At 39.7% G+C, this 24265-nt stretch overlaps 1 long non-coding RNA gene across 1 annotated transcript; it reads right to left on the reverse strand.

The window, feature by feature from the left end:
- Positions 1-861: 861 nt before the first annotated feature.
- LOC146514761 (uncharacterized) lies at positions 862-15063 on the reverse strand. The gene is made up of 2 exons (XR_014875328.1): positions 6155-15063; positions 862-4036 (listed from the first exon to the last, which is right to left on the reverse strand). It is a non-coding gene; the product is annotated as an uncharacterized LOC146514761 (long non-coding RNA).
- Positions 15064-24265: the final 9202 nt, after the last annotated feature.

Genomic DNA, 24265 nt, shown 5'->3' on the forward strand with positions numbered 1-24265 from the left:
GTAATATTAAACAGAGTCAGAGGGAGGGTTAGTTTCTGTTTTCAGAGCCAGTATCTGTGGTATCAGCTGTAATGCAGATTGACGAGACTGATATTATTAAAATTAACTGAAGGTTCTGCAACTCCATTCTGGACTGTTTAATTCCTCTTTAACCCCCCGATCATAGGTGTCCCTGTCCTGGTGCTGGAGGACAGCACAGTTTCAAGTAATGAGGTCAGTGCATGAACAGACCATCTGTGAGCTAAAAGCTCTAAACGCTCAGTTTATCGCAGTTTTTTTCCCACTCTTGGCTCTGTATGATGTCATAAAGAGAGGATGCCCCTAAAATGGTAATCTCAGAAGCCCCACCCACTTCTGTTTAAAAGAGGCAGCCAGTTAGAAGAAAATTGGGGGAGGAGCTCGACCACTTTGTTTCAGGATGAACTGTGTTGTTGCATTAAGAAGGATTATTTTGAACTGTAAATCAGACAAAGCCACTCTCATGAATTTCAAAACTAAAATGATGGAGACTTAAACACAACCACAAGCTCTGCAGATGACAACATGAAAAAATACAGACTTTTATTTGTTTTTGTTGTCATTTTCTTTTATACTGAATGAATAATACAACAAACAGATGACACATGGACCAAAATTACATAGTTGTCATGTTTGGTCGTGCGTTATTGTGGCAGAAGATCCCGATCACGCTGAGAGGAGAACAGGAATCTGACTCGGCCTGCAGTTTGCCTGTGTGTGAAGCATGGATGTAAATCCATGTGGATACAAATAATGACTCATTAATGTGTCACACTAAGCCTCGTTAATGGTGATCTGAAGGTACAGAAAAATCAAAACACACACACACACACACGTCAGTCATTTGTTTGGGATTTGTCAGCTTTAATTCAGGAACATTAATCTGAACATATTAAGGCTGCATGAAGCGAGGTGCAGCTTTCTAATCTCCACCTGCAGAGTGCTGTCAGAACAGTAAACAGTTCAGCCACAGCTCTTCGAACGCTGGCTGCACAACAGTTGAAGAAAAGCTGAAGCAGCCGAGTGAAGAAGAAAACTTCCCTCGTGCTGGTTTTTGTGCAGACCAGACGACTGCAATATGATGTTTTGGTCCGTGTTCCCATGGTGATGTTGAGTTTTGGGGAAATGCTTTTAAGTCTTTAGTTTCTTTCTTTCTTTCTTTCTTTTTGAATTGTTTTTCTATTTTAATTTTTTTCTGTTTTGACTGCTTTTTTTCTCTTTCTTTTTTTTAGTAGACTGATTTTTTGTTTACTATTATTGAGTGTTTCATTCCTGTTTTTGCTTAAGTATTATTCTAGTGATATTTCCTGTCCCAAGAACCACTTTCAGGAACTAGGTGTATCAGACCACCAAGCCCTCTGCCTCTGACCACTGCCTTGTCCTCATGGTGCTGTATTACTTCACACTTTACCCAACTGCTCCACTGCTCCCAGGGGAAATACAAAACCCTCCATGGGGGTCCATGAGGTGGCATTCCATGGAAGGGTGCTCCTTTGCTCCTACAAGCCAGCTGAAGTGATTTGGGCATCTGACTAGAGTGCCTCCTTCTGGATGAGGTGTTTCAGGCATCTCCTACCAGGAGGAGATCTCAGGTTAGACCCAGAGCACACCGGAGAGATCATTACAGTGGGATGCAAAAGTTCGGGCAACCTTGTTAATAGTCATTATTTCCCTGTATAAATCGTTGGTTGTTACAATAAAAAATGTCAGTTAAATATATCATATAGGAGACACACACAGTGATATTTGAGAAGTGAAATGAAGTTTATTGGATTTACAGAAAGTGTGCAATAATTGTTTAAACAAAATGAGGCAGGTGCATAAATTTGGGCACTGTTGTCATTTTATTGATTCCAAAACCTTTGAACTAATTATTGGAACTCAAATCGGCTTGATAAGCTCAGTGACCCCTGATCTACATACACAGGTGAATTCAAAAATTAGAAAGAGTATTTAAGGGGGTCAATTGTAAGTTTCCCTCCTCTTTTAATTTTCTCTGAAGAGTAGCAACATGGGGGTCTCAAAACAACTCTCAAATGACCTGAAGACAAAGATTGTTCTCCAGCATGGTTTAGGGGAAGGATACAGAAAGCTGTCTCAGAGATTTAAGCTGTCTGTTTCCATCAAACCATCAAACCTGAATGAACTAGAGATGTTTTGTAAAGAGGAATGGTCCAAAATACCTTCAACCACAATCCAGACTCTCATTGGAACCTACAGGAAGCGTTTAGAGGCTGTAATTTCTGCAAAAGGTGGATCTACTAAATACTGATTTCATTTCTTTTTTTGTGGTGCCCAAATTTATGCACCTGCCTAATTTTGTTAAAAAAATTATTGCACACTTTCTGTAAATCCAATAAACTTCATTTCACTTCTCAAATATCACTGTGTGTGTGTCGTATGATATATTTAACTGACATTTTTTATTGTAACAACCAACGATTTATACAGGGAAATAATGACTATTAACAAGGTTGCCCGAACTTTTGCATCCCACTGTATGATCTCTCTTCAGGTTTAGGAACACCTCATCGTCATTCCAGAAGAGCTGCAGAGGAGTGGGTGATGAGAAGGTCTGTAAATCATGCTGAAACAACTTCAGTGACTGAGGCCATAAACAGAAACCGGCAGAAAGCTGTTTACCTGCTGCCATAGCTATCGCCATCTGGTGACCTTCTCATAGAATACAGGTTAAACCCCCACACTATATTACTTTTTTTTTTTTTTTTTTTTTTTTAAATCTACATCCATGATTTGTACTGTCTATGGAAAAGATTTTGAAATCCACAGGGGCAGGGCCTTGGACCTGCAGTATTTCTAATGGTCTGCAGTGGGCAATGCTTCAGGCTTTGCCTAATGCACTACTAGCTATCTTGTTATTGGCCAGCACACTGAATAATAGTACAAAATTCAGTCTACTTTAAAAAAGAAAGAAAGATAAAAAGCAGAATTCCTGAAATTTTAAACTGAAAAAACTTGGTTTCTCAGACACATCCACTCCTTGTTTGTCATGTGTGATTTTAAAATGGACAACATCCATCTCAAGGCTCCAAAGGCATTTCTTCAGTGGCTGTTCCCATCTTTTAAATAGAGTCTATAGTTAATGCTTAGTTTTGATCTCAGACCTGTTCAGAGGACATAAGTGAGCCAGTTGTTCATTTATTTACCCTGTTTCATGTGTCTGTGTTGAAGATGAGCTGCTGGCTGTTTTCAGGCTTTTTCTTTAAATATCATTTTCAACCTTGACTGACTTTAGACGGCTCAGTGGGCCAAACAGCTGTGTGATGACCTTTGATGTCCAGCCTTTAAACTCTTCTTAATATCGTGCTTAACATAAAAGCACTCAAAAATGCTGGAAACATGTAGAAAAGCACCAAATTTGGGCTTCAAGGGCCTGAAACTGAAAATCTTCTAAATATGAAGGTAAGATTTTGCATTGCATATAGAAATCAGCTGACTGTGAGAAGGTGGGATGAATTTTTTTTAAACTGTAAGTCTGAATGTAGGGTGACGCTGACTTCCAGTTTGAAGATCAACACGAGGCGTTATTATTTTTAGATGAGCTGGGACCACGACTGTGGATGAAATTACTTTATGGCTCTGTGAATGTGCATCGCCCCCCCTCACCACAGCCGCTCGCACAAAGAGTCAGCCCCGCACCACTGGCCTCGTCCTGAACGTGGCTCTGATCAGATCTGATCAGTTTCCGCTCAGCTTGCTCTCCCACAGCGTGAACTAAAGAGGCAGCGGCAGCATAAATTTCCCTTGCCGTGTTTTTCTCTGTAATTTCATGCAGCAGAGCAGCTGCAGGCCCTTTCTCCCACAGCATCCGTCCCTGCCTCCCTCCGCCTGACCAACCAACCACGCCTCCAGTCGCAGCTGAGCAGGTTGCAAGATGAATGACGATGAAGAGGTGTCATTGCAAGATAAACTCCACCATGATGAGAGCGTTCCAGAAAGAAAGTACTTCTTCTGAGTCTGAGTCCATAGAAATGAGGAGAGACTGAGTGAATCACTCCTGCAAAGAGGGTTCAAAGGCAGCACTTACACGTTGGGTATTTTGGTCTAATCATTATTACTTTATCAGCAGGAAACATCAGATTTGATCATTTAGAAGATCAAAGTGATTAAGCCTGCACTCACTGAGGCTACTTTATTCTGAAAGTTAAACTAAGCAGGAAAATCAAACATCAGCATTTGGTGATTAAACAGAAAGCCAACATGGAAACACCAAAACCTACAGTTCCTCTAGTGCAGGGGTGTCAAAATCCAGGCCTCGAGGGCCAGTGTCCTGCAAGTTTTAGATCTCACCCGGGGTCAGCACACCTGAATTAAATGATTAGTTCATTACCAGGCCTCTGGAGAACTTCAAGACATGTTGAGGAGGTCATTTAGCCATTTGAATCTGCTGTGTTGGATCAAGGGCACATCTAAAACCTTCAGTGCACTGGTCTTTGAGGCCTGGAGTTTCCCCACCCCTGTTATAGACGCTCATATTAATTTTTACAGCAGAAATAAACATGTTTATAGTCTAATAGAAAAACTAGCTTCCCTCCATGACTGTGTAGTGGGTGATTTTTTTTTTGTGTATGACTCACTTGCCTGGTGATCCAGTGTGTAGCAGCAGTAGCTGCTAGCTGTCTGCTAGGCTTCGCCAATCACAGGACTGTGTTTGTGGTGCTGGAGTCTCTAAGAGCATTTCTAATGCAATCAACTGCAATCAATTGTACTGACAAACCAACCAAAAAGTTGCAGTTGCAGCTGCAGTTTCGATGAGTTAAATTTTAGGATTTTACGTATCTGTGCTTGTTACTGAACCCTGATCCGCTGCTATCTTCGCCATTACAGTCTGTCACAGTAGCTTTCCAACCAAGCTTAGAGGAGAACTGAGCACTCCCATATGGAAAAGATATATATAAATCTTATAAAGTTTGTATCTGTCTTGTATGAAACTTGTATGAAAAGCATACAAGAGTGAAAACACATATAAGATCCCTTGAAAAATTATATAATGAAACTTGTATGTTTTGTATACTTGCTAAAAAAATATATGAAAGTAATGAGAAAGTGGCCACTTTCATGAGTAAATCATATGTTTTTACTATTTCTTTTCCATATGGGCTCCATGCTCTCATCCAAATACATTCACTTCTGGCACATGACCAAAAATTGGAAGTTGGGAATCAGTCTGTGATACTATCATGGCTACGTCCATCTTCTGTATACAGTATGTGGACAAAGTTCTTACACCTGCTGGAGCTCGATGCTGTGACGATCCCAGATTTCTGTGCTGATGTTTGGACCAATACAGTTTTTGTGCCATCAGAGAGCAACTACATGGCTCGGTCCTTGATGTTGTACACCTGTGATAATGGGATTGAAACCTAAATAGTGGAGACCACTCCTCCTTCACGCCCCCTCCAGCCTCAGGCTATAAAAGCCCCCCTTCTCCAATACCTGCTGTTCTCATTTTCATGCCCTACCCTGCCCCCCCCCCCCTTTTCTTTCCCCTCTTCTCCTCTTCTCCTCTCCTCTCTTCCTTTCCTCCATTTATTTCTCATTAGTACATGGGGATCTGCCCGGCCCGAGAGCCGTCGCCAGGTTTTGACAGAATGTAGATAAATATCGTAACCAGGGTTATTTGCACAAACACAGGTTGGGCTCAGAGTGGATTATGCATGTTTCCTCCACGTCATGGCTGATCTTTTGTTATTAAAAATATCTTCATTTGGATTTAGCTCTATAATTTCATAAACACACAAAAACATGCTCTTATTTTAATGAAAATGCAAAGTTTAAAGCACTAGCTGATCATAAGTAACCCACAGCAGAGTAGTCACATGTGCTAAAAGGTTTATTAATGTTGTTCAGATTATTTAAATTTAATAGGCTGCTTTAACTCCATTAAAGGTCCTCCTGATAGCCTGCTGGCAGAGAGAGTACACCTGTAGGGACTGAAAAGGACTTTCACTGCAGCTGTTTCTCTGAGAGTGCACTGGCTCATGAATGAGTAACACATTAATAGTTTTATTTTTTGAATGTGACCTCTTATGCTTGATTAAATGCAGAAATGTTCACTTGAGGAATAATGAAGCTTGTAGAAAGTGTGTGTAACCTCCCTCTGATCCTCCCTCACCTTGTTTCCCGCTGGTAGGAAGCCCTGCGGTCCTTGCCCCATCCTCCTGGTTCCTAATACACCCCAGCCTGTGCAGGTCGCCTTTGGTGGTTCGCTGCCTTGCTCCGGGATGCTCCGGTTCGACTCCTGTTTCCTCCTCACAGGAGTCGCCAGCCGGTGCTTGGCTCGACTGCGGGGATATATTTGGTGTCTGCAGATTGATCACACTGGTTTGTATTTAACCTACTTAGGCAGAGAGCGAGCGCGCTAAGCTGAGCCCCCTGCAGGATTTAACATTTCCAACTGTCAGGACGAATTAACCGGCACTAATACCGCTTTCATCCCTCGCTGGGTTCCTTCAGTGCTGTGACTCACGGCTCTGTAACGCCGAGCAGGAGGATGTTGGAGCGTTTGTGAGAGTGATTCTTTTAAACATCCATGTTGATTAGACTCTGATCTGCTCCTGGGGGTTTTGAGAAGAAAAAAAAAGTACGAGGGTTTGATTTGTAAAACAATTATTGAGCAAAAACTATTATTAGCTTGATCTTTGGTACTGAATGCATCCTTGGGTGGAATCATCCTGTTTTTAAATGTTCAAGAAGAGGTTTTATATTTTTGTGCATGTAAGATGAATTGCTATTGTGTACAGAACACATTCGATTGAATTTCTTCTTATGTATTGTAATTATTTGATCACAGCAGTGCCAAAGCTTTGAAGAAATTAAGTAAGTTTGTCCACTGACTTAACAACTGTTCAAAAAAAGCTTTTAGACTTTAGAACTTTCTACCAAGCAAAGTATCACATTCAGATCTACAAGAAGACTGCCAAACTCATCCCACAGCAGGAATAATGTGTGGAAACACACCTTTACATCGTAAACTATCACTCGGTTGAATTTTGTGTACATGGATCCTTGTCAGTATTCTTTTTTTAAAATAATTTCCTCATATTTTGATCATTTTTTCCTTGGAGGCTTGCCACTGCAGGAACACCACAAGAAAGGAGCTGTTGTTTCCATGAAATCAGTTTAACTAGCTGATAAAGGTCGAAATAAACTGCTTTTTAGGTTACATGTGACCATGCTGTGGGAAGAAAAGGCATTTTAAATCAAATTTAAAAAGAGAAAGTCTTGGACTTCTTTGATAGTTTAGATTATTTGCACCTCTTCCAAAGAGAACTTCAGACAAGAAGAGTCTGAATCCAGGAGGCACTCCATCTCAAAAACTGTACAACATGCTAGCTGCATGGCTCGCCAATCTTGAAATGCCTCTGGGCAGTTGTCCGGGGTGTTCATTTGAAGCGTTAATAAAGTAACATTATTTAAAATGGCCAACTTGCATTCATAGACTCCCTGGTTACAAATGCATCTCTGCTGGTTTATGATCAACTTCTCCTTTATTTTTCTTTGGCTTTTAAACCAAGCTGAGTTCTGGTTTCGTTTTACTTACAGTCTTGTGGAAACTCATTGCTTCAATAGAAATTAAGAGAATAAGCATCAGTCAGGTGCTGATAATCAATTCAATTGATTAAATGATCGCCAGCAAGTGTGAGCACCTCTATTTAAAAGCCGTCATTCTGGGATTTTGCAGGTCTAGATATCTCAGCTGTCTGTCAACAGAAGGCCAAGGTAAAATCATCAGCAGAAATCAGCAATGTTCTTAATGAAACAATAACTCTGGGAAGGTTTATAAAGGCCATCTCCAAATAATCTGAAGTCTAAAGTTAGAAAGATTCACAAGTGAACAACATCAAAGAAAGCTGCTGGGACAATCTTGTCCCAGCAAATTTGCCCCAAAATATGACTCAAACTCTACAGGCCTCAGTATGTTAAAAGGTGAAGTGCATGACAGTGCGTGACACGTTTGTTTGGAAGGGTTTCCCGTAGAAAGAGCCGGCCAATATTCCTTCACAGTCATGTGAGAGACTGATGCAGTCATACAGGAAACTCTAGAAACTGCTGAATGATGGGATGTACTCAGTTTTTTACAGACTCTATACAAACGTATTTTTGTAACTATTAATGATGATGCGCGCAGTGGATATAAACTTTGTCCAGGACTACAAGCAGAGAGAAACTCCAACATAATGTTTGTTTTCATGCATATAATTAGCTGGTCCACCAGGTGCAACATGTTTGGAGGATAAATCATCCAGTTCTCAGTAATTGTGGCGCTAACTTCATTTTCCAGCCATCAGATTGATGTGAAATAAGGCTTGTTTTAATTTGAAAAGGCTTTATGATGTTAAATATTTATGAGGACAAATTTAAAAGGATTGAACACTGAGGATTTTAGTCTTTCTGCATCTTTAATCACATTTTGAATCTCACTCTTGTTCTTTGGGCTATTCTGGGTTGCTTTTCACATGTTTATTGTGCTCTGGAGGATTAAAGGTTAACTCGAGTCCCCCCCCCCCCCCCACAGGCCAGAAACATGCAGCAGGGGAAAACTTGAAGATTAAAAAACAAAATTAAACATTAAAAGCGTGTTTAATTACAGTCCCCCCCCCCCCCCCCACACACACACACACATACACACCACCAGCACCACCAGCACCTTATTTTCCTCAAACTGTTTAAAATTTAAATAAGCCTCTCTCTCTGTTCCAAATCCAAGAAAGGGGGTAAAAAAAACACCTCCATGAATTATAGATGAGCGTGAAGAGGATTAATTATAGCGCAGTAAAACCTGTAGCTAATGTGCCACGTTCAGACCGACACTAATGCTAATGACAGAGACAAACCTCACATCTCCCCACAGAGGGAAGAGGATCTGCTCGTGTTCCTCTGCAGTCAGTGCACTGACCTTCCCCTCATTCATCACCAAACGCACTATCAGCATTAGTCCACTTTATGTCCTCATGTGGAGCGACACTGAGCCCACAAAATGTCCTGTTAAATATGGCAAAACTTTAAGGGACGATTCTCATGCTTCAGCTTGAAACCCTTCATAGTATCTTGAGTGTCTTATGACTTGATAGAAAAAGAACCCTGTTTATAGGTATCTACATTTAAAATGTCATGGAACAATAGAAAACTTATAGTAAAGGAATGAGGCTTAAAGAAAAACTCCTGTTCCAGTGGTAGATGTTCCTATTAGACATGTCCAAAGTTTTAAATAATGAGGTCAAAGTATGAGCAATTAATCCCTATGAGCCCAAAGCTCAGGCTTCAGGCAGTCTTTTCAATTCTTTGCTCTGTACGAGATCTCTCAAAGACAGAAGATATACATGACATGGTCATCTTAGGCACATAAGCCCCACCCACATTCTGGTCATTTACTTTTGTTAAGGAAAGCAGCCAATCACAACAAAATTGCCTGAAAGGGGAGGAGCTACAACTGTTTGTTTCAGGTTGAGGGATCACACCAAGGACCAGGATAAGAAAAAGAAGGATCATTTTGAGCTGGAAATCAAGTAGTAGTTCTTCAGAGCTGTAGCTCATGTTTGAAAGAATGAATAAATGATCATTTTTAAATAATTAGAATTAATAAATTAATGTTGCATTATCGTAGGATCTTTACTTTACAAGATAAAACGCCTTGAGGCAACTGTTGTTGCTCTTTCGCACTATATAAATAAAACTGAACTGAATTGAAATTGAATACAATAATGAGGAAGTACCTGCAAACGAAAACAAAAATCAATGAGAAAAATAATAAAAAGACCAAAGCTTACAAAATGAACACCAGGTTTTGTTAAAGAAGACTTGAAACTAGTGACAGAGATCATAAACTCACCAGGGAATGTTTACTGATGTTATAAATCATGAGAAAAGTACTTTCATTTACTCATAGACTTCAATAGAATCTAACTTCTTTTTGAAGTCTTTGCTGGCCATGTGAATAAGTTTTAAGGCATTTCGACATTGGCATTGTTTTTTTGTTTTGTTTAAAAAAAAATTGGACAGGTTTGAGACCAAATAACTCTACGCTACACTGGTGAGGGGACAGTCCTCTTTCCACCATCCTACTTTAACTTCCTCATTTCTTGCAGTGGACTGGTGCTGCTTATTCCCCACAGAAAAAGGGGAATAAGACAAGACTTCGGGCCATCTTTCTTCATCACAGTGACCTCCAACAAAACCCAAAATGTTCACACATAAACTCACAAATATATATATTTTAAATCAGAACTAATCTATCAGTGTGTTTCACAGCGCAGAACTAAGCGTGAGCGTGTGATTAACCAGCAACACACTGCCAGCCCACAAACAGCATCCATATGAATGTGTGTGTCTGTTTCTGTAGGCTTCGAGCAGTGTAGCCGCGAGGAAAAGGCAGCTGTCTAAATGCATCGACACACACTGCTGTGAAGAATACACACAAACGCAGACACACACACACACACACGGACACACACACACACAGAGCATATTAAATCTTCTTAGTGGTTTAATGAGGGTTAATGAACAGAATAGTTTTGACTGGTTCAGCTGCTTTTGCCATTTTCTCCTCTGTTTCCATGGCTTCACTTTAGTTTTAGTTTTCATCTAAATCCAGTTGTCTATCCATCCATCTGTCCATCCATCTATATGCCTGCAATTCTTCATATATGCACTAGAAAAGTCCACACAAAAGTGATTAAACTCTCATATTATTGAGATTTCAGGTCAAAATATGGTCAGTTAGCCAAAATGCTAACATTAAAACTAAATTAGGGTAAAAACTGTATTGGGTTATTTCAGGGAAATGTGTCTTCGTTTGCAAACTCATTGTCACACTGTGTCTAACTTTGGCCAAAACATTAATGTTGATTCCAAAACTGATTGGTTAATGTTCTGGTGACCGTGTCATTATTTTGCAGTCTATGGTTGTAGTATGATCACGATCACTGATTTGGGATTTTGTTGTCGATGCTTTGTGATTTTTCTCTTAAATTTAAAACACTAATCTGGACAAGCCTGATTTTTATGTGCCCCTAATGGTCTCTTGTAGATCTGTGCTTACGCATTGCTATTCCGCACCATCAGCCACCAATAAATTCCCCCCCAAGGAGCTGTTTCCTCATTTGCTTTGCTGCATTTTATCACTCTATTTGACTCAGCTGCTAAAGAGCGATGTGACCATCTGAGAGTAAACTATATCGATCCACACCACACCACACCCTCCCATTTTATGTTCCACTCTATATTCAGATTTTTTTTCCTGTTTTTGCATCAACATGAACTGAAATAGCAGGTGAGCTTGGAGACGCCCACACACATTCCATGTGGCCAAGACTGACTGCTTTGCACTTGTTGTTGTACTGCGAACAAAGGCCTCAGTATCCATGTTGTCCAGCAAGAAAGTGTCTCAGTTGAAGTGTTTCAGAAATAAATATATAAAGAAAAAAAGTTTCTTCATATTTAAGAGTTAAAATCCTTTGAAAAATAAAATATCAAATGTAAATGTAATATTGTGCTTTCAGCAGTTTTACTCAAAAGATTCAGAACAAGTAGGAACAAGATATTAAAATGACTGCTCTACATTTTTACTCAAGCTTGCAGAAAGATTTCCTGTCAGTTGGGTTAATCACACCAGCTCAGGACTGCAGGTGAGTCCACTTTAGGTCGCGGCTTTAAATGAGAAGTCAGTTTGTGTCTCATTAATATTTTCACAGCACCCTCAGGGGCTCTTTCTCCAATGTGGACGCCTGGCTTTTCTGAAGCAGACTGTCTGATGTGAGCTGGAGCCTGGAGGTCAGAGCTAAAACAAGATCAGACCTCAGCATGGTTTAATCCGGACTGACGTTCCAGCAGCCGAATCGGCTGCTCGGAACTGAGAAATGAGCTGCTGTTGTTATTTAGAGAGTAAAATAGATGGAGCGCCTGCAGCAGCTGATGCGTTTGGACGGAGTGATGGCGAGGAGGAGAAAGAGCAGTCTCTGGTGACCTTCTGACCTGGTGTCTCAGTATGAGGCCGGGACACTCCAAGTCAGATGTTCTTCTTCAGTGGAAGAAACGCTCTCAACACCACAGTATAAAAAATAAGAATGAATTATGATGCAAATTAAAAAAAATTATACCTTCCTTTGTGTATTGATTTGTACATGAAGGATGAAAGTTTCCATGAATAGCAAAACTATGCTATGCTTATACTTCCTGCTAAGTGCCATAGTGCCATTTATCTACTTCCAGGCTCAACCATGTGCTATGCTAGCCAAAGATTTACTTAAAAATAGAGGCTATTAATCATTAAACAATTGTATCCCAACTCAACTCAGACTCAACTCCACATAGAGATAAAAGCTGTCACTAATTTGGTTTCATGTAGAATTTTAATACCAATAACCAAGATTAGTCTGCTAGTGAAAGAAAAGTAAGCTAAGATTAGTCAGAAGAAAGTCAGTTTTATCTAAGTGAGTAACATTTAATTCACAGAAAGTTTTGAGATCAAATCAGTTTGAGCTTTCTTTTTCTCAGGCCAACCTTAGCTTAAATTAGCATGCCTGTTGACTCACCGCACAAAATCACATCATGAGTATCTGAGGTTGGCTAACTTATCCAAACTCCTGGGGATGATTTGTTAAATTAGCCAACCATTTTCAAATAAATTTATCCGCTGTCTTAACAAACTGGCAGTCACTATATGACTACATGTGTAGATTTTTAGATATTTATGTATTTGTGAAAAGATTACTTTTCTGTAAGTATTTGCAACATCTCAGCACCACTAACAACTGTAGGGAATCCACTGGGTTGCTCACAGGGATCATCTGATTGTTGGGATCTTGTCTCTGTTACTGTAGGGTCTTTGCCTTAAAATATAGAGCGGCTTGATGTGACTGTTGTTGTGATTTTGTGCTATATAAACAGTGTTGGGGAGTAACAGAATACATGTACCGTCGTTACGTATTTAAAATACAAAATATGAGTAACTGTATTCTATTACATTACCGTTTAAAAAGGTGTATTCAGAATACAGTTACTTTTTTGAAATAAATGGATTACACGTTTTCCTGTTTCATATGTTAGGCTATGCCCTCTCTATTTTTAGTTTCCACACTGGTGGAAACCAAAACAAAACACACATTAAGAGGCTCTAATGCCTGTGTCTCCACTGCGCAGCCCATATCAGCCCTACTTGCAGCCCCCATAATGACGTGAAGCCAAAAAGAGTGCCTGACGAGCCCACCTGTAAGTAAGCTATTAAGATTTGACTGTACACTGTGTTCGTGTTTTCCTCCCAAACAATAAGTTCTGTTGGAGCAGCCTTTCAACGCCTCTCTGTCTCAAACTTGACCCAGACAACAAAGTAAAGCTAGTTTTTGGCTATGAGCCCGACACGGAACGTATTAGCCAGAGGTCCCTTTACTACGGTTCGGAGCCGCGGACCTGTTTTATATACGCACGGAATAGTTTTCTATACGAGATCGCTGCAAAAAGTGCAGCCTTACCCTAATGTCAACCTACTGTTACTCATTTTATATTAAGATTTAAAAATCTAGTTGGTATTGGTGTGGCGAGTAACCTTCAGTAATAGTAATAAATCACATCAATAGTACATTCATGTAGTTGTAAACAGCATGATAATATATTAAGTAATCCAAACTATTCAGAATACGTTACTCTCATTGAGTAATGTAACGCAATACGTTACAAATATATATTTTGGGGCATGTATTCTGTAATCTGTAGTGGAATACATTTTAAAAGTAACCTTCCAACACTGTATATAAATTAATTTTGTTGAATTGATTTCAAGCATGATGTGCTCAGTAGCTGATAATTTTTGAAGGAGTTGCCTGATACACATACATAAGCTTTGATGTTGATTTAACTGCACTCCTAACTATACAAATACATTACTGTCATCTAGTTATCTTTACTTGTGAACTTGTGCTAGAAACCACTAGCAGTCATATTAATTACAAGGAGCAGAGGGGGAACTCAAGTGATATACAGAGCTACAGATTCAGAGCTATTAGTACCTCAGGGTTGATGAAGGGTCCATAAAACACTGGAGTTTAAGATAGGACTCTTTCAACTCCCAGTCAAATCCATGATTATTATTGTAATCACGTTGTTTGTATGTTTGAACTTAACAAAAGTTTGAGGTTTCAAGATCTAATACTGCGCTTTTTTTTTTTTTTTTTTTTAATAAATCAGAGAGCAGGTCTATGTCCAAAGCTCTGGCTGGTGCATAACAGGTAGAATCTTTGAAGTTAGAGAAGAACTTGAATCTTTGTACTTTCACAAAGCTTAACACTGTTATTACAATTACTAATCAAAAAACACATGTTCTAAGGTCACTTTTTTATTGCAGGTACTTTTTTTTTAAGATTTATATTTTTTTTTCTCTCAGTATGTTTAAGAAACTTCCTTGTGTGCCCCTTTACTTTCTACAGCATGCCAAACGAGTAATGGCATCTCGCTACGGCTCCATCTGACGAGCTGTGACAGGCGAGGAGCATACCTGTCCGGACCCTTCTGCTACAGCCTCACTGAAACAGAAGCTTTATGTAACCTCAGTCTGAGCTCATTAGTCACAAAGAGAAGCAAATGACTACTAAATAAAGACTGGATGGGAGCATAGAGTCATTCTGGTAAAAGTATGGACAAGAGAATGAAAGTTTTCTTAATGTTTTTGCAGTATATGTCCAATAAAATTATCTTAGATCTTTTCCAGCTTTTTGTTATCCTAAACAGACCTAAGATCTCTGTGAGCAATAACATCTGTTGCAGGACAAATATTTGTCCAAATGTTTGGGCAGTACACAGCGAGAGCAATATGTGGCAACTTTTGAATTCAGTTGAAACAAATAAACAAACAAAAACAAACAAACGTGAAATTCAAATATCAGACTGCATGTCTACGACCAAGAGGAGTCGTAATAAGGTGACAGGGTCGGATGGAAGAGAGTTTAAAAATGATTCACCCATGGTTTGGATTTACTTGTGTTGTATTGTTTTTCATTCATTATGGGTTAAGCAGGGGATCCATGTACTATAAGGCTAGTTTCTACTGTTTTCTACTGTTCTGTCATAATAAAACCTTAGAAAAGCACCTACTAAGTACATAGTAATTACCTAGTAATCACAAATTAAACATAGGTACTATGTAAATGTACAAGTACAGATATGTTTCAGTTCAAGCCCACTTTCAAATACCAGCGGTGCTCCACAGGGATCTTGGACCTCTTTTATTTAGAATGTTGTATCTGCCACTCAGCACTGTCAAGCTACGTTCTCTCTTTCATGTGGTTCATAATCCTTCACTTCATTCTTCAGGTCACTCTGGATGGATGTTTTTACTTGTTGCTCTGCTCCAGAACAAACTGATCAATTGGCCAAAGATTTCAGCACAAATTTCCTGCTGCTAGAGCCAAGACAGAACAGTAAATATGTCTTTATCCCAATGATTTAAAGCAAATAACCAGCAGGATATGTGGAAACGCAGCCTTAAAAGATACTGGAAACCATCACTCCAGCGTGGAGGTAAGCGAGTTTGCTGCTCGTTATGTTTGAGAACATTAAAGTGTGTTCCACTCAGAGTCACATCTACCAATCAGAAGAAGGAAACGAAGGAGGAGGAAAACAGTGAGAAAGAGTCAGCTTCTCACTTTACTGACATTTAAATCAGGTACATTCACACACACAGACTCACGGAGTACTTGGCGGTTCGTGGTGACTCAGCGTGTCTGTGGGCGGAGCATCTGAGTCACCCTCAAGCAACTACAGAGCCAATAATACTTTCTTCCATCCATCCCTGCACACCTCCATCATCCCTCCTTCATCTCTCCATCAGGTTCAGGATAACGCTGCTTCTACAAATGATTCTTTCAGATCTTTGCAGGTTTTCACACATCAGATCTGCTGTTTGCTTTCAAAGGAAAAACAATGTTCTTTTCTTGAGTAAACAAACAAACAAACAAACATGGGTTACATAACACATCAGCTGCAGCAGCCACCAGCAGTTTGTTTTCACTCACAAAATCATCCAATCATCTGCTTAATATTCACTTCATTAATTCATTGATTTTGTTGAATGAAGATTTCCGTGTACTCATTATTACCTGTACTAAAAAAGAGAAATGCTTTCCCAGCATGCATCAGTCACAGGGACATAAACATTCATTGTGTGAAGAAAGAAAGTCCTGTTTATGAATGTTTACAGATGTGTTTCACTGTCTCCTGTCATGCTTTGCCTTTAATTTTCTGCCTGTGTTTTTGTTTCCAGTCAGTGTCACCATAGCAACATCAAACCCAAACACCAAACAAAGAAACAGCTGAAAACTTCACAGTGTGTGTGTGTGTGTGTGTGTGGTTATGTAACAGGCAGCAACCCTTTAAGTCAGCCAACAACATCAACAGAAAGTGAAGGGAGAGAGCAACAGGGAGGGAGAGAGGAGAAACAAACCAATCAGATGGTTTTTATCTGCACATCTGCCCAGCTGTGGACTCACATAGAGAAGCTCAACATACAGCTGCGGTTAGAAGTTTACAAACACTTATCTTGGGCATGAATGTTAGGATGTTTTCTGACTTTTAATGATTTTGTGGGTCTGCTGTTCTTCCAAGGTGGAATGATTGTACAGCATACATCTTTACTATCACTTTACAAAACAAAAACTGGTTGCACAAGTTTGAGTTTAGGTTTTTCTAATCCACACAGGATGAAAAGTACACATATGTTCTCAAATATATATCCTTAAACCTTTTACCAAGTGGTGCTGAAGATTCTCCAATGTCTTTAAACTTAACAAGGCCAAGGTGTGTGAACTTCTTGTTCGTAATCATGATTGTCTACAGCTGGTAGTTTCTCTTGGCCTCCATAAGAAGGATTTGTTTGACAGCACCCACTGGATTGACCAATACTCAGAACAATGGGAAAGTTCAAAGAACTCAGTGAAGATCTAAGGAGGGGAATTGGAGATTTACATAAGCTGGGAAGGTCTCTTGGAACTATTTACAAATAACTACAGAATCCAAGATCCAAGATTAAAGAACTGTATATAAGTACAAGTTCAGATGTGTCGCTACTTTGCCATGGAGGACCCAAACCATCAACCCCAGATGAGAGGAAAATGGTTAGGATGTCCAGCATGTCAAACAACAACTGTAACTCACAGCTTTATTCCATCCAAGTGTATGTGTGTACATATATATATATATATATATATATATATATATATATATATATATATATATATATATATATTTATTTTTATTTTTTTTCCTGCTATAAACTTCAGAATATTTCATGACATTTTAATGGTTGAAACTTAGAATCACATAGAGAATAACAGGTACCCAGCATATTAAAACCGAAGGTTTCAAGCATGTGATCCTTAAAAGTTTGCCATATTCATCGGGAGATTAGGTTAACACACACCCAGTGTCACTCTACATGCAGAAATAAAAGGAGACACCCATCAAAGATTACTTGTACATGCACTGGGCTAATTATTAATTGTGGCTATGTTTAATATGGATACCACCACTGGCCTGGCATGTATATGACAGGATGACAGCTCGTGACATTTTCTCGTACTTACCCTAGACTGGAGCCTATTTGAGCTGTCATTGTCACACTTACAGCCACCACCCAACATTTATGTGTTTGGACTGTGGGACGAAGCTGGGGTCATCTTAAATCCTTAAGTTTAAACATTGTGGCTACAATGTAGCTTGCCATCACCAGTGTGTGAATGTGTGTGTGAATGGGTGGATGACTGAATGTAGTGTAAAGCGCTTTGGGGTCCTTATGGACTAAGTAAAGCGCTATACAAATACAGGCCATATTATTGTCTTATGCATGCTGTATAAATATAGATAACCCAATGAAAAATACCACTTAATTATCAAGGTTGGACTTAAGCCCACCAATTCCACTCGTGAAAGAATAACATTGTCTCTCACCTGTATGCACCTCAAGTCTTCCTTTATTGAAGCTTTCAGCATCTCTGATTACTTAATGACAATCCTAAAAAGCTGGAAATACAGAAACCACCTAAATGAGGACATGTCATGAAAACATGTTATTAACTTTATTTATAGAGAACTTTTCTGAACCTGTCACGCAAGGAAAGGACTTCACAATGAGCCGGAATTAGGTTATCATCTGTTAAAGGAGGCAATAAAGGAAGCATTGGTGCACCTTTCCTTAGTATCTGGAGAAATCAAACAGCTCTTAGGGCAGCCACACAGATACTTCTAGGTTAAATCATTCAATTAGAAAACTTCCAAAGCATCTTTTTTGAAGACTAACCTAACTTTTCTGTAGTGAATGTTTTATTATTTCATAAAAAGTGGGTAACACTGGTGTGTGTGGGGGTAAGTAAACCTACAAATCTTGTCTGTGGGTGTTAGAACTGGTGTCACAGACATGTTCATTTTATCACTGCGCTTTCTGATGAAGACGTCATGATGAAGATGGATGTTCTTCATCCCTGCGGTGGGCTCAGGTGATGACACTGGTGATCAGTTTTGACGGAGGAGATGAAGCAGACTCAGATCTCTTCTCTCCATCAGATCCTGACATCCACCATGTTGTATCATTTCTCCCTCCTAAGATGCCCTCACATGATAGCTGCTGTCACCTCGATGTGACACGAGCAATGGGCGGGGCCCAGCAGCGCCTCAGGTGAGTCTCATAAATAGTTAACGAGGCAGAAAGATTGAATTAAAGGAGACGCTTGAGTGGATGGATGCTGACTTTCCTGCAGATGGAGTCAGCAGGGCTTCTAACCGATCCAGCGGTCAGAGCAGGATGTTGAAATGAATCTGATTTACATATCCTACCTCTTCATCGCCATCTGAACACACCCCTGATTCCTGACTTTAAAAATATTATAAATCATTGAAAAAGAAATACTCCTGAAAGACAAAACCTCAGTCGGCTGTTTGAGGCTTTAATAATCCTTTTAATAGCATCATCTTGTAACAGCAATGCCTCCACTGTGATGTCTTCCTCCCATCAGCGAAAGGAAGTGTATCTGTCACTTTCTGTATCTGCCATTTTTGTGCGAATATATGGATTAAAATTGGCTTTTATTTTAACTTTCATGATAATTAAACCTGGTTAAAAGAAATACTGACTAATTTTTTGTGGTTTTGTGATTCCGTCTAGCCACCCCAACCTCCTTCTCTGAAACTGCAACTTCTTCATGTGTGTACATTTCAAGTTTTGGAGAGGTCTAGTGTGAAACAGACACAAAAAACAGCATGTCTATTACACTTTTTGCCCTAAACTGGGTTGGAAAATTTACTTAGGAACTAAGTAAAGCGCTATACAAATACAGGCCATTTATGTTGGATTTTGACCTCTGTTTTGTTAATATTTTGTTCTCATGACGAGACGGAAGGTGCCATGGTATTATGTATATATATATACCACATTTGTCATCTGTACAAGTTATCCTTAGCACAGAATATTATGATTGCATTCTGTGACCGTGGGGGGTTGATAACTTGTTCCTATACATTTTTTCTATGCTTGTTATCATTCTTTTTCAAATACCATACAGACTGCTGCGGTACTTTATGTTGTTCTTGACCCCTATGAAAAATCTCACAAAGACATCTTGTTTGTGTAGATTGATGTATGTCAGATTTATGTAATATTGGTAGTACCTTAATTTTAAAATGAGCTATTAGTCCACTTGATGCACATCTTTATCAGCACACTTTGCTATATGAAATCTAAAAGCTTACTGTCTAATGTTGTTTGCCTTATGGCCCTGGAGTGAAGGCAGATGGTCCTTTCCTTTTACATTGTAGATATATTTTAAACAGTCTTCTCACTGTCATACAATAACCAACAACCACATTGAATATTTACCTGCGTGCAGCCAAAGTCTGCTCAAACTCAGACTACAGGGGGAGAAAGATAGCTTCGGGTACTAAAACTATGAATATTTATGCAGATATGTGTCCATATCTGCCTGTTTAGTAAAGGCATATATGATGACCGTGTTTCCTCTGGAAGTGGGAAGATCTTGTTTTCTAAAATGTAGTCACCCAAAACTGTTTAGTCATCTTTCTCGCTCTCTCTGGCTTTTTTATTACCACTATTCATGTGCAGCACATTATTAAGATAAATTTTTGAAAACCAATAATGTCCAATAACATCTTGATGCATGCTCAATCATCCAGGTAAGTAAATCTCCAAAAGTTGATTCTGTTCATCTGGACGTAGCGTTTTCAGTGGGAGAAACATTTCGTCACTCATCCAAGTGACTTCTTTAGTCTCAGCTGACTGCAGGTTTCCCCAATTTTATAAACAGGACATTGCACAGTGACTGAAACTAGCACCACTGAAGGAACAATGGGCTGGGAGGTCATTTCCTTCATTATAATTATGCAAATTCTCATGACCATTGATCAAATACCACTGAGTACCATTCACAGAGAGTTGGGGAATGGCTGCAATCACAGCATTGTAAGATGGTGAAAGATGTACCCTTAGGCCCCCTCCTCGATTCAGAGATGGTCTTTCCCTTTTCATGTAAATGGCCTCCTTTACTCCCCGCTCAAACCAGCGTTCTTCCCTGTCCAGGATGTGAACATCCTCATCATTGAAAGAGTGTCCACTGGCCTGACGAGGTGTTGTGCCATCTGCTTCACCAGAGGTTGTTTGGTTTCCTTGATATATAAATCCTGGCAATCCTCCTGGCACAGCGTACACTCTGTTACTCTGTTTGTGTCGGGCGACCTGATCCTTGGGGTGGACCAATTTTTGGCGTGTTTTGGGGTTTGAAAATCACAGAGACACATGTTTAGAAAAAATGCGTCTCAACTGTTCTGATACTCCTGATACATACGGGATCACTACGGGGTTTTGCTTAGGCAGCGGTTGTCCTTCTCTCCTGGATCGGCTGGAGCTTTCTTTAGGCGCCTTCCCAGCTTTGACATTGACCAGCTTTGGATCTCATCTTTAACTTACAGAAGAACTTATAGCCTTCCAAAACACTAAGAAGTGGTTTTAATAGTGCTGTGTTGATACTATATCTTTAAATAAACGTATATTGTGATTATGGCTGTTGGCCTTTGGGGTGGTTTTTTCTGCAGATCATTATGTAATTAGATCTCTGCTTTCTGATTGGTACCGGAATCTAACCTGGCTTTCTATATTGTGATTGTTGCTTGTCTTAAACTACACTGATGATGGCTTCATTGTTGTCTTTTTGCACTTTAATAAATGCAGTGAAGTATTTTTTTTTCTCAGACTGGGAGCGTTCTCTTTCTTTTCTTGGTTCTCATATTTAAAGAAAGGCGGCGTGAAGCAGCAGAGAGCGCTGGGCCGAGGGCTTGTGAGGCAGAAAACATGTAAAACTACAATAATAGGCGCTGACGTTCACTGTCAACACTCGTTTAATCACAAACGTCTTTATTTTTAACAAACAGAACCATCAGAGAGCAGAAATACAGAGAAACAACATGACTGCGAACACACCGATACAGCTCGCTCTGTGTGTGTGTGTGTGTCGAGGTGTGGGTGGAGGGGGTATTAGTCACCAGAAATGGCACAGAGCCGCTCTCTCTCTCCCTTTCTCCCAGTAAGTGGGTCACTCCATCTGGAGCAGAATATGGAAAAACAGCAACACAACATTTTCTACCAAACAGCTTAACACACACACACACACATACACACACGTAGAAGAAAAAACACTTGTTTCAGTCTGTCTGAAGTCAAAGTACCAACACTGAAGCAATAGCCAGTCGGCTGCTTAGGTCAGATATCACTCATTTAGATACTGGATTAGATCTAAAGGGGTTCAAGAGTTTATTCTTTAGATCTCTAAAATTCAAACTAACTATGTGTTAGTTACCTTTTTCATGTATTACATGGATTTTTTAAATCAATACCTGAACATAGTTAAAAGCGCACCTTCTGACGGACTGTAAACTAACTTTTAAAGTGCTGTGGAAAAGTATTTGCCTCTCTCTAGATTTCATATTTGTGTCGCTTCAGATCATCAAACAAATGTTAATATTAGACAAATATAACCTGAGTAAATGCATAATGCAGTTTTTAAATTTATTAAGAGAAAAAACGTTATCCAGACCTACCTGGCCCTGTGTGAAAGAGTAGTTGCCCGCAAAACCTAATAATTGGTTGTGCCATCCTCGGCTGCATGAACTGCAATCAGGCATTTGTGATAACTGGCAAGGAGTTTTTCTCACTGCTGTGAAAGAATTTTGGCACGCTGTTCTTTGCAGAATTGTTTTAATTCAGCTACACCGAGGGGTTTCAAGCATGAACGGCCTGTTTCAGATCATGTCAAAGCATCTCAATCGGATTTAAGTCTGGACTTTGATGCTGACCTTAACTGAGGAAAATAGGCCTGCAGTTCTTTAGATGGTGTTGTGGGTTCTTTTGTGATCTCCTGGATGAGTCATCAATGCACTGTTGAAGTAATTTTGGTATTCCCACCACTCCTGGGAAGGTTCATCACTGTTCCAGTTTTTCTCCATTTGTGGATAATGGCTTTCGCTGTGATTCTCTAGAGTCCCAAAGCTTTAGAAATGACTTAAATTTTATTAATTAGGTTGAAATTTCTAAAACAAATGAGGACCTCCTGTAGTACTTTAGAAAAGCTGTTGTACCTCTAAATTTCCAATAAGGTGTTTTACTTTCTGAGGGCATTGCCACCAGGTGGTTATCTGTAGAGGATTTCTTTTCTCATATATTGAGGTTTCTAACGTGACGTCATCTGCACATATAGAACGAGACACAACCATCAGTTTGGTGAGTGGCTCCTGTAGGTTGCTGGCTGTTGCTGGGTGAAATTGGCTGCAAAGAGCGTGTTTCACCAAAAACCTCATTATGGTCGCTGTGGTTGCCTGTAGTTTGCGTAGAAGATACCAGCGTGTCCACAAACACAGGCCAGCCACCACCGGGCAGCAGTACTGTAATGCACGTCAAAGCACTTTAACGGTTTTACTGCCACTTTGAGAGTTGCTGGCAAGTTTGTAGACAAATCAACCAAAGCAATCACAAGGAGGTTTTTCTTCCAACTGATCAAAGAGCGTTTTTACCTAGCGACCAGATTGTTGTAGACAGGTGTTTAGTCCTGAGTGACTGGGGCCTTTTTTATTCATCGTGTTTTGTCACCAAGATTGTGACACGTCCACAATAATATAAACTTGTCCACCACTAGGGGGTCACATGTCTACAAAACCTAAGCCACATCACCCACTGGTTTGTGAAGTCCTGTTGTGAAGACTTTTTAAAATCACATGTGGCATGCCAGCAAAGGATCCAGTATGACAGCAACACCACATGAGAAACTGGGACTGTTGTAGAGGGCCGTTCAGTTCTCATCAATGATAACTTTCTTGCTTTATGAGCTTTTCACTCCACAACAGTGCCAGTGCGCTTTATTCTCTGCTTTGCTCTAGATGGGAGCATAATTTACGAAATTAACATACTATGAACTTGAAACTATTCATTGAGACCATGACCCCATCAGGAAAATGTTTACTAAGATCATAAATCAAGCGGGAAATTTGCAATTTTTAACCAAATTACTTCTTTTTACACCAGAGGAGTTATCCCACACTGGGCATTAAAAAATAATGCAGGGTTAACGCTGTAATGGCATCTGTTACATCATTTTTTTAGTCTTTATACCAAAATTGGTGACAACCTTTGATTAGCAGCTGTGTGAATAACTGGTAGAGAAAAACACTCAGCTGTGCAGCCTCTGTGGAGCTCTGTGTGTTCTTATTGAAGGTGTTATTGTTGGGATTTGAGGCTCCATTTGAGAGTCGACTGAAAGCAGCCAGTTTTTCTGACCGGCCTGTGTGTTTTACTAATAACAGTGTGACTGTATTATTAAAGGATTTCCATAAACACTGTCATTAACACGGCTGACTCAGTTTGGCTCTGTCAAAAAACAGACTCCAGCCTTTCTTTCACCTGTTTGGTCAAACTGTAAATGTTACCTTTATTCCTAAGGAGTGCCATCTTTGTTCACTATTACGTTATCTGAATAATTTATTATGAAAACTGCATTTATGAATCAACATTTGTATAAAGATGAGTGTCAGTTCATTCTCGACTAAAACTGACACACAAGAGCATCGAGAGTGTGTCAGTGTCTGACCGAGCTGTTTCACCCCCGCGGTTACAGCTCATAGCTAATCATCCTGTTTAGAGGAGCATGCTGACTCCAGATAACATTTGAAGCATTAAAAGGAAAAAGTC

Source organism: Neolamprologus multifasciatus, chromosome 7 (genome assembly GCF_963576455.1).
Source record: "Neolamprologus multifasciatus chromosome 7, fNeoMul1.2, whole genome shotgun sequence".
NCBI lineage: Eukaryota > Metazoa > Chordata > Actinopteri > Cichliformes > Cichlidae > Neolamprologus > Neolamprologus multifasciatus.